The 16446-nt window shown below is 37.4% G+C and overlaps 1 non-coding gene across 1 annotated transcript; it reads left to right on the top strand.

Annotated features, from left to right (window-relative positions):
- The first annotated feature begins 10747 nt into the window (after positions 1–10747).
- Positions 10748–10854, top strand: LOC143668650 (U6 spliceosomal RNA). The gene has a single exon (XR_013168515.1). It is a non-coding gene; the product is annotated as a U6 spliceosomal RNA (small nuclear RNA).
- The last annotated feature ends 5592 nt before the right edge of the window (positions 10855–16446 follow it).

Below are 16446 nucleotides of genomic sequence, written 5' to 3'. Positions count from 1 at the left end.
ACCAAGCAGGGAACTGATTTCTCTCAAGGATTATACTGTCCCTTTGTAGCAAGAAAGTTCTGCATATGCTATCTGTATGAAAAATTAACATTAGCTGCTACAATGAACAACTTAATCTCATGGTTTAAGATGCACAAAGGTTAATTCTTCTTCTTGACACAGCCTCTCCTGAGAAGCTCTCCTTAAGATCATGACTTAGAGAACTGGCCCCTTTTCACGGTATGCTTCACTCTTCTCTGAGTCCTGTTCTTTCAATAATAGAAATTGTGAAGAGAGCACGTGTGAATGGTGCTCATGCCCATACCTTAAGAGGCCAAACTTGCAGATAGCATACATAACTTTCACTCATGACCAGAACCCAATTATGTAGCCCCAAACTAGCTGAAACGGAGGCTGTGAGATATCCAAGAGGAAGTAGGATTTGTAAGTGTCTAGCAAGACTTATATACTACCTTATGATGAAGGCCAATAAGGATTTTCTACATTGCTATTACATGCAATAAAAAATCCTGGTAAAGTGACCAATAACCTCTTTGTTTCTAGTCAGCAGAAAGCTGGAGATTCAGCTGGGTCAAATGTAGGGCTAACTGTTTCTAGATCTTGCTTGAAGATTCAGCACACCCAGGGTTCTGGGCACAATACTGCTTCTTCACAAGTTAATTTTAGAAATCTAGGTTACTAAGTTATAATAAAGAATTCAAGCTCTCTTTTACTACCTCTATGATGTCCTAGTTTGGAACCGTGGACCCTGGAGTCAGACTGTCTGAATTGCATTCAAGATTACTATCTAGGTGACTCTGAGCAAGCTACCTTGCTTTTCCTCTCTTGTAAAATTGGTATAATAACATGCCTAATTCATTAGGTGTTTCTGTGGAATGAATTTAAAAATCTATGGAAGGTCCTTAACACAGGGCCTCGTCTCTGGGCCATTAATAACAGAAGCAGCAGCAGCATCATTGTACAATCCACCAATGACAGATTGTACAATAACAGGGCTTCTGTCTTATTTTCCCAGAGCTTGAAGGCCTGCCATATAGACTTTTGGGTATGGCCAAGGAAAAAGTACTTTCTAGCTTGGAGAGTGGGGGCCAGGAAGGAAGAAGATATTCCAGAGATTGAGATCAAGAAATAGGTTATAGGTAGAGCCCAAAAAGAGATTTAGAGCCATCTCCAGTGAATGGCTGGGTCAAGAGAAGATATTCCAGCACGAAGTCCAATGTTCAGAGTTAGAATCCAGCATCCAAAGAATCAACATTGAATATGGATGTTTCAGGATTTGACAGAATCCAGAAAGAGACAACCTGGGGCTAAGTAGGGTCAGAAAGCTGAAGATGCACAGACATCATGAGCATGTTCTAGTAGAGTGAGTGGAACAAAATGAGTCAGGAAGAGGTCTTGAGGGGTTAATGAGAGGGGTAGGGAGTAGTTAATAGCAGGGACAAAAATGGGCAGAAAGTAAACACTTTATTTGTAAAAGATTGGAAATGATTTTGTTGAAGTTGCCTATTTCTTCATATTTCTTTTTATTTGCTGCTCTCTCATTCTGAAAATATCTGAAATGTCATTTGATTTCTCCAAAAAAGAGTTTCCTCCTTGCTCTGACCAGAAATCTTGTCTCTCCACCTCAATCTCTGAGACTATTTTCCTCTAAACACAGCTACAATGCTCTGGTATCCATTATCTTACTAGACCTTGAATTTTTACCTTTCTGGCTCCATCAGCACTGAAATACTATCAACCACTGGATCACCTATTCGATTATCCATCATATTTTCTCTTTAACACCTATTTTTGAGTCCTAGAAAATTCTATGGGTTTATCAGATGTTAGACATTTTAGGGTCTTGCCAATTCTACTACTATTCAAACCCCGACCTTGTCCCTGCTCATGTTTGTGAAATCCTCTCTCTAAAGGAACATACACCTTAAAAAAATAAAGTTTTACAAAGAAGTCAATCAATCAATCATAGGAAAAAATTGTTTTATTGAGCTTTACTAGATATTATTTTCAAACTTGGGTTGAAGTAACTTTTAAAAGTTCTGGCACCTCTTCAAATGAATGGGGGCAATTCTTTACTAAATAAGTCTTGGCACCAAATATTTGCTTTCATATTTTGAACTCATAGGTTTAAAACTTGTTCCAGTTCTCTTCATAATCATTTCTCATGTTCATTTCCTATATCCAAAGCAAAAGCCAGATCTCTCCTCAGGCAAATTGGAGAAATATTGCTATTTGAAACATTATGAAAAACCATGTTTAGTTTTAAATGGCTTCTTGTAGGTATTTGCAGCATGACTCATAGAGAGAATAATATATTTGCTCTTATGACTCTAGGTTAACAAGATCCATTTCCTTTGGAGGAGAATGGAGAACATGGAGGGAGACTAAGCTCAACAAGTTCCTTCTTTGACTAAGAATTTCTTAATCATAATTTTTTTAAAGCAGCTTTATTGAATCATATTTTATATATATAAAATTCAACCAATCACAATCTTTAACTCTTCTTCCACTTTGAAATAGTTAACTAAATATTAAATCTACCTAACTGATACAAAAGTAGCCTAGAGCCAGACAAATTGCTTCAATAAGAGATGCATAAGCATTTACATATAGCATATCTCATATTTTAACTCTGCATCACTGCTTCTAAGATTTGATTCTCCCCTCTTGTTATGAACACTTAACAGCATCTAACATTGGAATAAATAAGGGTTTCAGAATAATTAATAGAGAATAAGCAAAACAATATTCCCAGTTAAATTTAGATTATATTAAACTCTAAAATTTTACACAAAACATAGAGAAATGTAGAAGTTTGATTTTCCAGATTCCTTCATTTAATTAACATTCATTAATAACCCTCTAAATCAAGATTCCTTGGCAATTTTTCCATGATTTGATTTTTTTTAACTTTTTTACTGTATAATGTGACATATATACAAAGCAAAGAAATAAAAAAGCAGTAGTTTTCAAAGCACTCTTCAACAAGTAGTTACAGGACAGATCCCAGAGTTTGTCATGGGCTACCATATAACCCTCTCATATTTTTCCTTCTAGCTGCTCAGAATATAGTATGATTTGATTTTAATGTGGGAATATAATGCACTTATTTTTAACTTATTTATTTTTAATCAGAGAAATTGTAGATTTACAGGAAACTCATGCAGACACTACAGAGTTCCAATATATACCCTATTACACACATGGTTTTCCTTATTATTAATACATTGAAATTAGTGTGTCACCTACCTTACAACTAACAAAACAATATTGTTATAATTGTGCTGTTAACTATAATCCCCAGTTTATATTAGGGCTTACTCTTTCTGTTGTACATATACAACCTAAAATTTCCTACTTTAACTACATCCAAATATATAATTCAGTGTTGTTAACTACATTTGCAATGTTGTCCTAGCATCATTGCTATCCATTACTGTGGTAGTTAGGTTCAGGTGTCAACTTGGCCAGGTGAAGGTGCCTAGTTCTGTTGCTGTGGACATGAACCATTGGTACATGAACCTCATCTATTGCTCATTACATTTTCAGTTGGCTAAGAAGCATGCCTGCTGTAATGAATGATGTTTGATTTAACTGGCTGGTGCTTAAATGAGAGAGCTCAACATAGCACAGCCCAAGCAGCTCAGCATACCTCATCTCAGCACTCACAGCTCTGCCCAGGCCTTTGGAGATGCAGAAAGAAATCACCCCAAGGAAAGTTGTTGGAACCCAGAGGACTGGAGGGAAGGCCAGCAGAGATCACCCTGTGCCTTCCCCCGTAAGAAAGAACCTCAGTTGAAAGTCAGCTGCCTTTTCTCTGAAGAACTAATGAAACAAATCCCCTTTATTAAAAGCCAATCCATCTCTAGTGTGTTGCATTGCAGCAGCTAACAAACTAGAACAATTACCAAAACTTTCCATCATTCAAATAAAACTCTGTACCTCCTACTCCTACTCCAGCTCCTGGAAATTTGTACTCTAACCACTGACTCTAAATTTGCATAATCTAATTATTTCATGTAAGTGAGGTTATACAAAATTTTTCCTTTTGTGTCTGGCTTATTTGTCCCATCCATCTTTTTATGATTAAAAAAGGAAAACACTTCTTAAGAAATTAATTCTATTAATCCAATATATAATCCCATTAAATAGTTTATAGTATGAGAACTACTGTTGGACCATACTGGATGATGCATTCTACAATAGTCACTAGATCTATGACTCTCAACTTTTAGTGCACCTAAGAATCACCTTTGGCTACCTTTCCAAACTGGCTCTCAATGGCTGGTGTTCTCCTTCAGAGTATAGGCCCCCGTGAAGATCAGCCTAGATAAAAATGAAGTGCACTGTTCTTTCATCCTTCCTGAGCCTGCATCTTGTCCTGGGTTTGCACCAGCTTGTTTTCACTTGGGCCTGTGCTTGATCATGGCCTTAGGAATTCCCCAGTTTTCAGGAATCTGAGTGTCTCCTATACTTCATATGAAATATAGACTTTCCTGCTCTCCATGTTCTATTTTATGTCTTAAATACAGTAATCCTTTGCCAGGCCACTTTGATTTCATTGTTTCTTACACTGCTTTAGCTGTCTAAAAACTGCTTCTGCTGCAGGGCAAGTTCTGGAAGGGTAGGCCAGAGAGAATTTCCTGCTTCATTCCTTCAGGCTGTCATCTGATAAATTGTTACCAACATACAGATACCCCAGTATGTACAGAAGAGTTACTTTGCTCCTTTAAGGAAAGGACAAATGGTCCTCAATAGGAACACAGGTTGGCTCCACATGACCTAGGGATGGGGTGGGGGGAGGAAAGGCCAGCAAAGATGCCACAAGCTTCTCCTATGGTTATTTTTTTGTTTGTATTTTGACAACTTTTGCATCAGGTTTATTTGTACAAATAGCACAGGAGGACTCAGCCCCATGCAGATGGCAGCCCAAGGGTCATGGCAGTCCTTCCATCTTCACAGTGACAGATGGAGGGCTCCACTCAGGAGACTTCCTGGGGACCTGGGCACCTTTAGAAATCTGACAGGAGCAGTAACTTGAGCCAGAGATGGAGCTTGGGCCTTGGTTTGATCCTTGTCCTTGCACTTTTGTTGGCTGAGTCTGAGATCCTTGGTGAGGGGTGCACGAGCACGCATCCTGATCTTGGGGTGGGCAACATAGGCGAGTCGATTGAGTTGTGGTTACCATTCTTTGGCATCTAGGCTTGACCTCCTTGGGCCTTACAAGGGCCTTGATGGCTTCTGCATGTGCACTCATGGCCTTGGCATTGTTGGCCTGCATCTTCTTCAGGCCCTTCTAGTTAGGCTTTTTGGCAAGGTGCATGTTTCTCAGAAGTTCAGGATCCACTCCCTTGAGATTCATGTATTTGTGATCAGATCCTGATGCCATTTCTGGGACTGGTTGTGAGTGATGTGGTGCTTGGACTCGTTCACATCTGCACTCTTGCCTGTGACTCCAGGAGTGCCTGGGACTGGAAAAGAAAGGAGCTGCTAAGGTTTTTAAAGCTTCATTTCCTTGATATGGCACTTGCCCAGTACTACAACCCTTTAATTTTTTTTCAGAGTTTTAAGGAAGGTGGCTCTACCCATTTTTGCTATTATTCAGAGATTCTGTGGGTAAATGGGACCCTGGAGCATCTTATGCCACCATCTTGGTCAACCAAAAAGCAATGCATTTATTTTTATATTGTGATTTTTTAATTAGAAATTAAAAGTATCAGAATTCTTCGACTGGATGATTAATTAATATTCACTTTAGGCTCTCATACAGAGCTGTTATTCTCTAAAACAAAAGAATAAAATACATGAGTGTTATATTAAATCTAATTCTCCAACTTAAGCAGTCAGTGGAGAAAAGCACATTGATTAATGCCACTTTCAATTAATCTAAATTTTCCCTTAAATAAATTAAATCCAATTTTACCTATGCATGCATATATTGCTAATAAAGTTTTAATTCCTATTACCTCTATAGTGAGCAATTAAACATTATCTGTCAAAATTTAAGAAATTGGCATCTCATTTTTAGGAATTTTCCCTAAAGATACACTGGCTCATGGGCTAACTTTTGTATGTACCTGTTTCAGTTTGCCAATGCTGCTGGAATGCCATATGCCAGAAATGGATTGGCTTTTATAAAGGGGATTTATTAAGTTACAAGTTACAATTCTAAGGCCCTGAAAATGTCCAAATTAAGGCACCAAGAAGAGGAAACCTTCTCAGAGGAAAAGCAGCCTGTATCTGGAACACCTCTGTCAGCTGGAAAGTCACACAGCTGGCATCATCTAGCCCTTGCTCATGGCATCATCCGGTTTATTGCTTTCAGATTCTGATTCCAGTTGCTTTTTCTTTCCAAGCATCTGTGGATTCTTTATTAACTTCTCTGGGTCGAACTCTGGATTTCATTTCTTGGCTCAGCATCTCCAAATGTCTGTTTTTAGTTTTATCTCTCTGCTCTCTGTGTCAATTCTCCAAGCAACTATGGCTCTGAGCTCTCTGCATCACCTCTTTTAAGGACTCCAGTAAAAGAAGACCCACCTTGATTGGGAGGGGTCACATCTCCATGGAAATAACCTAAACAAAATGTCCTACCCACAACGGGTCTGCCCCCACAAGATTGGATTAGAAGAATATGGCTTTTCTGGGATACACAACTGTTTCAAACCAGCACAGTACCAGTTTATCACAGTTCAATTGTTCGTTGTGCATGATCTATCATACAAAAAGTTTATACACAACTTAAATGTATTTTAAGAATCTAGCTAAATAATTTTGTTAAATACATGCAACAAAAAAATGTAGGTACAAAAAAAACAATGTATTTATTCATTCAACAAATTCTAATATTTATTGGAGTGTCTACTATGTGTCAGACACTGCATTAGGCACAGATGATGGCAAAAGTGAATGAAAGAGTTAAAAATCTTTACTAACATGGATTTTACATTATTGTCAAAAGATGCAGATGATGAAAATTAAATGGATGTGATGAGTTCTGTTAAAAAAGGAAGGAGGTGGACTGTTGAGTTGCAATATCTAAAAATAAAGATTTTAAATACTAATTAGCAATAATTTCTACTTTATATTAAAGGTAAACAATGAAGATGCAAAACTGCACACACAGAAGGTGACAGGGCAAGATGATGGTGTAGGGAGGTGTGAGTTTAGTTCATCCTCTACAGCAGCTAATAAATGGCCAGACATTGTCTGGAACAACTGTTTGAGGAATATCTGTGACCAGAAACACATCATACACTACCCTACAATGAGTGGAAGGGTCAAGATTGATAAATTGCAGCACAGAAATGTGAGTAAATTATTCCACACTGTGGAGGCTGGAGTTCCTCCCCCACTGACATGGCTGCTGACTCAAGTCTCTTCCTGATGGGAAACAGAAGCCCTCTTTACAAGGACAAGAGAAGAAGAGCTCAACTAAGCCCCAAGTGTAGATTTAATTAACAAATTCAGACTGCTGAATACCAGCCTCAAGCACAGATAAATCTTCAATGCAAGCAAGCAAGAAACCCTGAGATTTATATTAGGCTTGCCCCAGTAGAGAAAATGAAGGGCTGAAAAGAAAAACAAAATGACAACAACAACAACAAAAGGCAAAGGATTTTGGAGTTTGCTGAGTTCAGAATACTGGGAAATGGCTGTGCCTCAAGAAGAGGGACATATTGAGCTAGGTGCCAACTCTGGTTCTTAATTGGCAAACCTGGGGGGACAGGGGTCTGGCTCTGGAGACAACTCTTCTCTCTCTCTCTCTCTCTCTCTCTCTCTCTCTCTCTCTCTCTCTCTCTCTCTCTCTCTCTCTCTCTCTTTTTAGTAGCCCATTAAAGAAAGCAGCAGTCATTCTCAGTTATGAGCCCTGCCTCAGGCAAGGGTAGAATTAAAGAGTGACTGAGAAACAAAACAGTTAATTAAGTGGAGGAGATAGTTCCTTAAAGGGCTTATCTTTTCCAGGAAAGGTGAGGGGGGCAGGGCCCAGCACAAGTGTTGGTTCTCATTCAGAGAATTTAGACCCCAAGGCCTAGGTTATCAGCAGCAGTTTCAACCAGAAAAAAGCGGAGTCCAGCCTTTCTCAAACATACTCTCAGCAGGGGGAAAGTGGGGTCTGTTTGAGAGTCCAGTAATTTCCAGTCTGGGGGAAACAGAGCTGTAGAGATGCTCCCTCCCCCAAAAATCAGAGGTGTGGGGGCAAAGCCCAGCACCAGTGATGACAGCTATTTAGATAACTGACACCCCAGGAACTGGAAAATAGAAACAATTTAAGCCTACATTCAACCTCAGCCTCTGCTTCAACCACACACCTGGCAGGGACAGGGTCTGCTGAGAATTAAATGCATAGAACCACTTTAGGCCTGTGGGGAGCAGTGGTTGAAAGCTCTGTATGCTGGGCATGACAAGAAAAGCACAGAATTAAGAGGTTTCATAGGAAAGACTAGCACCATGCTGGGTCTCATCCCCAAGGCCTGTCTGGTCTGGGAAAATCTGACTGAGGTGCATCCTAACTAGGCAGACCCTCCTCCTAGACCCAGAACTCCAGGTAAAAGTAGCTAGAGGTAATGAAAGGAGTGTTAAAAACATGTGGAGGCCAAAAGCTAAAACAAACAACATATCAACATTCCCTGAGGAGGAAGAGGGAAGACAGAGTTTTTTTCCTGGGGATGAAACAACTGAACATGCAAAAAAAAAAAAAAAAAAGCGATCTCAAAAGCTTCCATATAGGCAAGCAGGAATCAGAAAAATAGGAGCTGAAAAATCCTGATCAGTTAAACAGAAGCTATGCTAGAGGTCTAAATAAGTTGGACTGAATATCAAAGAACAGTTAGAGAACAAAACCAACCAAGAAGAAAACCCTAGACAAAAGAGAGAATACAACCACCAAAACAAACTACTCAAGAAAATCATGAGTTGTACTGGAAAGCATAAAGATATGGCCCAGTCAAAGAAAAGATCTAACACTTCAAGTGAGGTACAGGAGTTGAAAGGTATAAAAAAGAGATTCAAAAATTTTTCTAAATCAAATTGAGTTGAAGGAAAATATGGCAAACCAGACGAAGGATATAAAAATACACTGAGTGATGATAAAGAGGAACTCCAAAGATTGCAGAGACAAACAGCAAAACCTAGGGGAATGAAAGGCACAATAGAAGAGATGAAAACCACACACAGAGTAGATCCAAATTGACCTACTCCAAGGCACTTACTAATAAAATTGTCAAACCCCAAAGACAAAAAGAAAATTCTTAAAACAGCAAGAGAAAAGTGATTCATCAGATACAAGGGAAGCTCAACTAAGTGTGGACTTTTCATCAGAAACCATGGAGTCAAGAAGGCAGTGGAATAATGTATTTAAGATACTGAAAGAAAAAACTGCCAAACAAGAGTTCTATAACTGGCAAAACTGCTCTTCAATAATGAGGGAGGGTTTAAAATATTTATAGACAAACAGACAATGAGAGGTTTCATAAATAAGATACTCCCTTTATTAGAAATAGTAAAGGAAGTACTACAGACAGATAGGAAAAGACAGGAGAGAGAAGTTTAGAGAAGAGTATAGAAATGAAGATTAACAGTAAGGGTTAAAAAGACAGAAAAAATAAGATATGGTATATAAAATCCAAAGGACAAAATAGTAGAATAAAGTATTGCCTTTACAGTAATAAATTTAATGTTAATGGGTTAAACTCTCCTGTCAAAAGTCATAGACTGGCAAAATAGATTTAAAAAAAACAAAACAGAATCTATCTATATGCTGTCTACAAGGGACTCAATTTAGGGCCAAGGACAAAAATAGATTGAAGTGAAAGGTTGGAAAAAAGGTACTTCACACAAACAACTACCAGAAAAGAGTGGAGCTAGCTATACTATTATCAGACAATTAGACTTCAAATGTAAAACTATTAAAAGAGACAAAGAAAGACATTATGTATTAGTAAGAGGCGCAATTCATCAAGAAAAAATAAACATAATATATGTGTACCAAAAAAAGTGCCCCAAAATACATGAGGCTAACACTGACAACACTGAAGGAAGAAATAGACATGTCTACAATAGTAGTTGGAGACTTCAGTACACCACAGTCATCAATGAATAGAACATCTAGACAAAGAATCAATAAGGAAACAGAGATCTTGAATAATATGATAAATGAATTAGACTTAACAGATATTTACAGAGCATTGCACCCTGCACAACTGCAGGATACACTTTTTCTTGAGTTCTTATGGATCATTCTGCAGGATAGACAATATGTTGGCTCAAAAAGCAGGTCTCAATACATTTGAAAAAGACTGTAATTACATAAAACATTTCCTCAGATTATAATGGAATGAAGTTGGAGTTTAATAACAGGTGAAGGGCTGAAAAATTCACAACTACAAGAAGGCTAAACAACACACTCTTAAATAACCAGTAGGCCATAGAAAAAATTACAAGAGAAATCAGTAAACATCTTGAGGCAAATGGAAGTATCAAAACTTATGGAATGCAGCAAAGGCAGTCAGTACTGAGAGGGAGATTTATTATCCTAAATACCTATGCTAATAAAAAAAGAAAGTGCAAAATGGAGGACTTAACTGCTCACCTAGAGGAACAAGAGAAAGAACAGCAAACTAACCCCAAAACAAATAGAAGGAAAGGAATAACAAAGTTTAGAGCAGAAATAAATGAAATTAGAACAAGAGAAAAGTAGAGAGCATCAAAAAAAAACAGAAGTTGGCTCTTTACAGAAATCAATAAAATTGTGCTCACTTCGGCAGCACATATACTAAAATTGGAATAATACAGAGAAGATTAGTATGGCCCTTGTGCAAGGATGACATGCAAATTCGTGAAGCATTCCATATTTAAAAAAAAAAAAGAAAATCAACAAAATCAATGGACTCTTAGCTAGACTGATAAAGGAAAGAGAGAGAGGATGCAGATAAATAAAATCAGAATTGAGAGGGAGAACACAACTAATGAACCCACCAGAATAAAGGAAATAAGAAGATATGATAATCAACTACATGCTAATAAACTTGACATCTTAGATGAAATGGATAACTTCCTAGAAAAGCATGAACAACCAATATTGACTTGAATAGAAGCAAAAGACCTCAACAAATGAATCAAAAGTAAAGAGAATGAATCAGTCATCAAAAACCTCCTAAGAAAGAAAAGTCCAGGACCAGACGTTTTCACATGTGAATTCAACCAAGCATTCAAAGAAAGAATCCTGTTCAAACTCTTCAGAAATTTTGAAGAGGAGGGAAAGCTGCACATTCTTTTTAGTGAATATGACTCTAATACCTGAGCCAGACAAAAATATTCCAAGAAAAGGAAATTACAGACCATTTTTAACATTTTTATTGTGAAATATAACATACACAGAAAAGTGATAAATTTCAAAGCACAGTTTAACAAGTAGTTATTAGAACAAACTTCAAAGTGTAGTTTAACAAACAGTTACAGAGCAAACATGTGCCAAGGGTACAACATTGCAGATACCCTAGAAGCTTTCATTGTAACTGTTTTTTATCACAATCTCCTTTTTCATGGGTATTTGGTCAGATCTGTTTTTTTTTTTAATATATTTTTAAAATTTTTTATTGTATAACATATATACCAAGCAAAGAAAGAAAAAAGCAATAATTTTCAAAGCACACTTCAACAAGTAGTTATACACCAGAACCCAGAGTTTGCCATGGGCTACCATTGCGTTATCTAAGATATTTCCTTCTAGATGCTCCAAAACACATGAGGCTAAATAGAATATTAATATAGTGATTCACCAGCTGTATTCTTTTGTTAAATCCCATTTTCTCTATTATGTCTCCTCCTTCTCCTTTAACCCTTCTCCCAATCTACAGGGATCATTGGGGAATGCCTGTTCTGACTTTTTCATGTTGAGAAGGGGTGGCCATACCAAAGGGTAGGGGGATGTAATTAATTGATAATCCTGGAAAGGGTAGTCCCTCTGAGTTTCAGGATTTATCTGACCTAGGAACCTCTGGGAATTATATGTTCCAGGAAGGTAAGCTTAGTGAAAGAAACCTTTTAGAGTCTCAGTTCAGTATTCTTAGGAGTCAAAAAGAGTGATGTTGATTGGAGTTTAGCAAATTATTGCAATTAGCGTTAATTGAAGTTTGCATAGGCGCAGCCTCCAGAATAGCCTCTTGACTCCATTTGATCTCTCTTGGCCACTGATTCCTTATTTTATAACACTTCTTTTCCACCTCTTTGATCAGGAAGGCTTTGTTGATCCTGTGGTTCTGGGTCCAGACTTATCCCCAGGAGTCATGCCAAGTATTGTCAGGGAGGTTTTCACACCTGAATGGCTTGTACCACATAGGGGGTACAATGCTTTTCCTTGCAGAGTTGTGCTTAGAGAGAGAAAGAGGTCACATTTGGGCAACAAAGAGGCTTTCTGGAAGCAACTCTTAAGCCTTATTATGGGTAGTCTTACCTTCTTCCCTAAAGAAATGCTTCAATAAGAGCAAGTCTTAAATTTCAGGGCTAGACCTATTTTCTTGGGAGTGTACCTGGGGTTTCCCAGATGTGAGAGTTTAATGTTTCCATATATATGGAACTTCCCCCTTCAGGTCTGCAAGGGACTCTACCAGTACTTTTTAATTATCAGGCCACCACAGTCTGAGATGTATCCTAGTATTATATTAAGCTATTGAGAATTGCAAGGCCTCATTCCCATTCTGGACTCTAGGAGTTTGGGTTGTTTAAATGAGCTATCCAGAGAGGTTGATTTAGATTACATGTTACAGAAAATTTAGGTTCTAGACATAATAAACCACTCTGTCTTTGATTTCACACAGTAGCTGAAGGTCTAGAGTACAAACACCATCATTTTAACCCTGCATTCTAATTTACCTTAGACCCAGCCAGATTAGCTGTTTTTAAACTCTAACTGAGGCCTGATCTTTTTTTTCAGTTATTATATCTGTTATTTTACATAGCTATGATAACTTTCAGGTCTGCAACACTCCATTTCTGAGACTTAGATATCACAGAGTTACTTAAAGTTCCAGGGAAATACCAGCAGATACACACATAGCTCAGTGTCTCAGAATCTACAACTTCAGACCAAATGTGGCTGCTACGAGGGTTTACAATCTAGGCTCCCACTTTTTTGTAAGTATTTTCTGAGAGAGACATTAGTATATTTGTTCTTTTGTTTCTGGCATATTTTGCACAGCCCATTTTCTCCAAGGTTCATTCAGTTCATTGTGTGCCACTGACATTCCTCCATTTTATAGCTGCATCAAATGCTAGCACATAAATGCAACACCATTCACCATTGTACTTCTCAGTCATTGTAGCTTTCAGTTCCCTCCATCTATTGGGCATCATAGATAATATCCAAAATAAACAAACCATGTCTTACAGTGTCTTCATTTGGTTGTACAGTCTGCAGAACTCTCAATTTTAGAGAATTTTCATTTTTCCATAATGACAAAGAACTGGCAAACATAATATCAAACCAGCTATCAAATCAAAATTACCCCTTATTGATCTGTCCTGTAACCACTTGTTGAAGAGTTCTTTGAAAACTATTATTTTTTCTTTCTTTGCTTTGTACATATATTATATTACACAATTTTTAAAAGTTAAAAAAAAATAACTAATGCAAAAAAAAATTACCCCTTATCACCTGTTCCTCACCCCTACCCCCACTCCAGTTAGTTACCCCTGGTAGTACTATGATACTGTTGATGTCTTCTTGTTAACTATTGGCTGTAGCATGCATTTTCAGTTTTTCCCCTTTATCCCTCTATTATTGACTCTTTGTCCACTATCAAACCATTGAAATAGTTCATGTGAGAACTTATTTATAATAATAAATTTAATCATTGGGATACACTGCACTATATATCCCCTTTCATTTGTATTCACCTTTAATATGGCAATGTTATTTATAAACCTGCTAATCAGTTGTCTTCATTTCTCTGTGTTCCCTTGCCTTTAGATTCAACCTCTTTAGGTAGCCTTTTCTCTGTCTCCAGCTTTTGTGTATCTCTAGGTCATATTCTACAGTGTATCTCTGAGATGACCTTTACCAGAGCCATAATAATTAAACCATACAGGATCTGTCCTTTTCTTATTAATGAAATACTGGCTTATTTCATTCAGCATTATGTCCTCAGGTTCATCATATTTTCATGTGGTTCAGGAGATCATTGTGTCTTATTGCTGCATAATATGCCATCATATGTATATACCACATTTTGTTTATCTGCTCATCTATTGATGGGCACTTAGATTGTATTCATCTCTTGGCAATTGTGAATAGTGTTGCTATGAACATCAGTGTGCAAATGTCAGTTCGTGTCACTGCCCTCAGCTCTTCTGGGTATATAATGAGTACTGGTATTGCTGGATCATAGGGCAACTTGATATTTAGTTCTCTAAGGAATCACCAAACTGTCTTCCACAGTGGCTGACCCATTATACATTCCCACCATCAGTGAATAAGTGTTCTTATTTCTTCATATCCTCTCCAAAATTTGTAGTTGCCTGTTTAATAATAGCCATTTTTATAGGTGTGAAGTGGTATCTCATTGTCATCTTAATTTGTATTTCCCTTATAGCTAATGAAAATGAGCATCTTTTCATGTGCATTTTAGTCATCTATATTTGCTGTTCAGAAAAGTGTCTATTCATAACCTTTGCCCATTTTATAATTGGGTTGTTTGTTCTTTTGTTATTGAGCTGTATAACTTCTTTATGTACACAAGATATCAGGCCTTTAACCAATATGTGGTTTCCAAATGTTTTCTCCCATTGGGTTGTCTGCCTTTTCACCTTTTTGACAAAGCCCTTTGGGGTACAGAACCTCTTGATCTTAAGGAGTTCCCATCTGTGTATTTTTTATTTCACTGCTTGTGTATTAGGTGTAAAGTTTAAGAAGATACCTCCTATTAATATATCTTTAAGATGTTTCCTTGAATTTTCTTCTAGAAGTTTTATGGTCCTAGTTCCTACATTTAGGTGTTCAATCCATTCTGAATTAATTTTTTATAGGGTGTAAGGTAGGGATCTTCTTTCATTCTTTTGGCTATTGATATCTGTGCTGGTTTGAAAGTATTACGTAGCCCAGAAAAGCCATGCTTTAATCCTGATCCAATTGTGTGGGAGCAGCTGTTGCTTTGAATCTTGATTCAATAATGTAGGTTGAAATCTTTTGATTACATTATCTCTGCAAAGATGTGACAAAAAACTTCAGAGCCAACAAAGAAAGTAGATGTAAATGCTTGGAGAACAGAATATTCAGAGAACAAAGACATGGATGTTTGCAGATGCTTGAAGCCCAACAGACATCTCCATGAGATGTTAAGGAAGCTAGAACCTGGAGAGAAGGGAAGCCAAGTGATGAAAGCCAGCCTCAGGGAAGTAGGGTAAGGAATCCCCACAGGAACAGAAACTGAAAGCAGCAAAACCCAGGAGCAAAGGACCAGAAGTTGTCAGCCATGTGACTACCCAGCAAACTACCCAGCAATGTTTCAGACGCATTGGTCTCTCTTGAGTGAAGGCAACCTCTTGTTGATGCCTTAATTTGTACACTTTCACTCCTTAGAACTGTAAACTAGTAACTTATTAAATTCCCCCCTTTTAAAAGCCATTCCAGTTCTGGTATATTGCATTCTGGCAGCTTGCAAACTAAGACAATATCCAATTCTCCCATGCGAATTTATAGAAAAGATTATTCTGTCTCAGTTCAGTGGATTTGGAGGCCTTACCAAGGATCAATTGTCCATTAATTTGGTGATCTTTCTCTGCACTTTTAATTCCATTCCATTGGTTGATCCTTCTATCTTTGTGCCAGTACCATGCTGTTTTGAGCACTGTGGCTTCATAGTAAGCTTTAAAGTTAGGGAGTGATAGTCTTCCCACTTGTTCTTTTTAGGATATCTTTAGCTATTTGGCGTCCCGTTTCCTCCATATAAATTTGATAACCAGCTTTTCCAAATCTTCAAAGCAGTTTTTTTTTTTTTTTTTGTGCGGTATTGGATTGACAGTTTGGGTAGAACTGACATCTTAGACATCTTAATGACATTCAACCTTTCTGCCCATGAGCATGGAATGTCTTTCCATCTATTTAGGTAATTTTTAAATTTCTTTTAGCAATTTTTTTTTGCAATTTTCCGTGTATAAGTCCTTGATATTCCTGATTAGGCTTATTCCTGGATACCTAATTCTTCTGGTTGCGATTCTGAGTGGAATTTTTTCCTTAGTTGTCACCTCAGACAGGTCATTGCTTGTGTATAGAAACATTACTGGTGTTTGTACATTAATCTTGTATCCCACCACTTCACTGAATTTGCTTATTAGCTCGAGTAGCTTTGCCATAGATTTCTGATGATTTTCTAAGTATATAATCAGAACCATGTCATATGCAAATAATAAAAATTTTACTTTTTTTTTCATATTTGGATGCTTTTTATTTCT

The sequence above is a fragment of the Tamandua tetradactyla genome, chromosome 24 (assembly GCF_023851605.1).
Source record: "Tamandua tetradactyla isolate mTamTet1 chromosome 24, mTamTet1.pri, whole genome shotgun sequence".
In the NCBI taxonomy this organism is placed as follows: domain Eukaryota; kingdom Metazoa; phylum Chordata; class Mammalia; order Pilosa; family Myrmecophagidae; genus Tamandua; species Tamandua tetradactyla.
The sequence above is the reverse complement of the archived record's forward strand: the minus strand, read 5'-3'. Positions and strand labels throughout refer to the sequence as shown.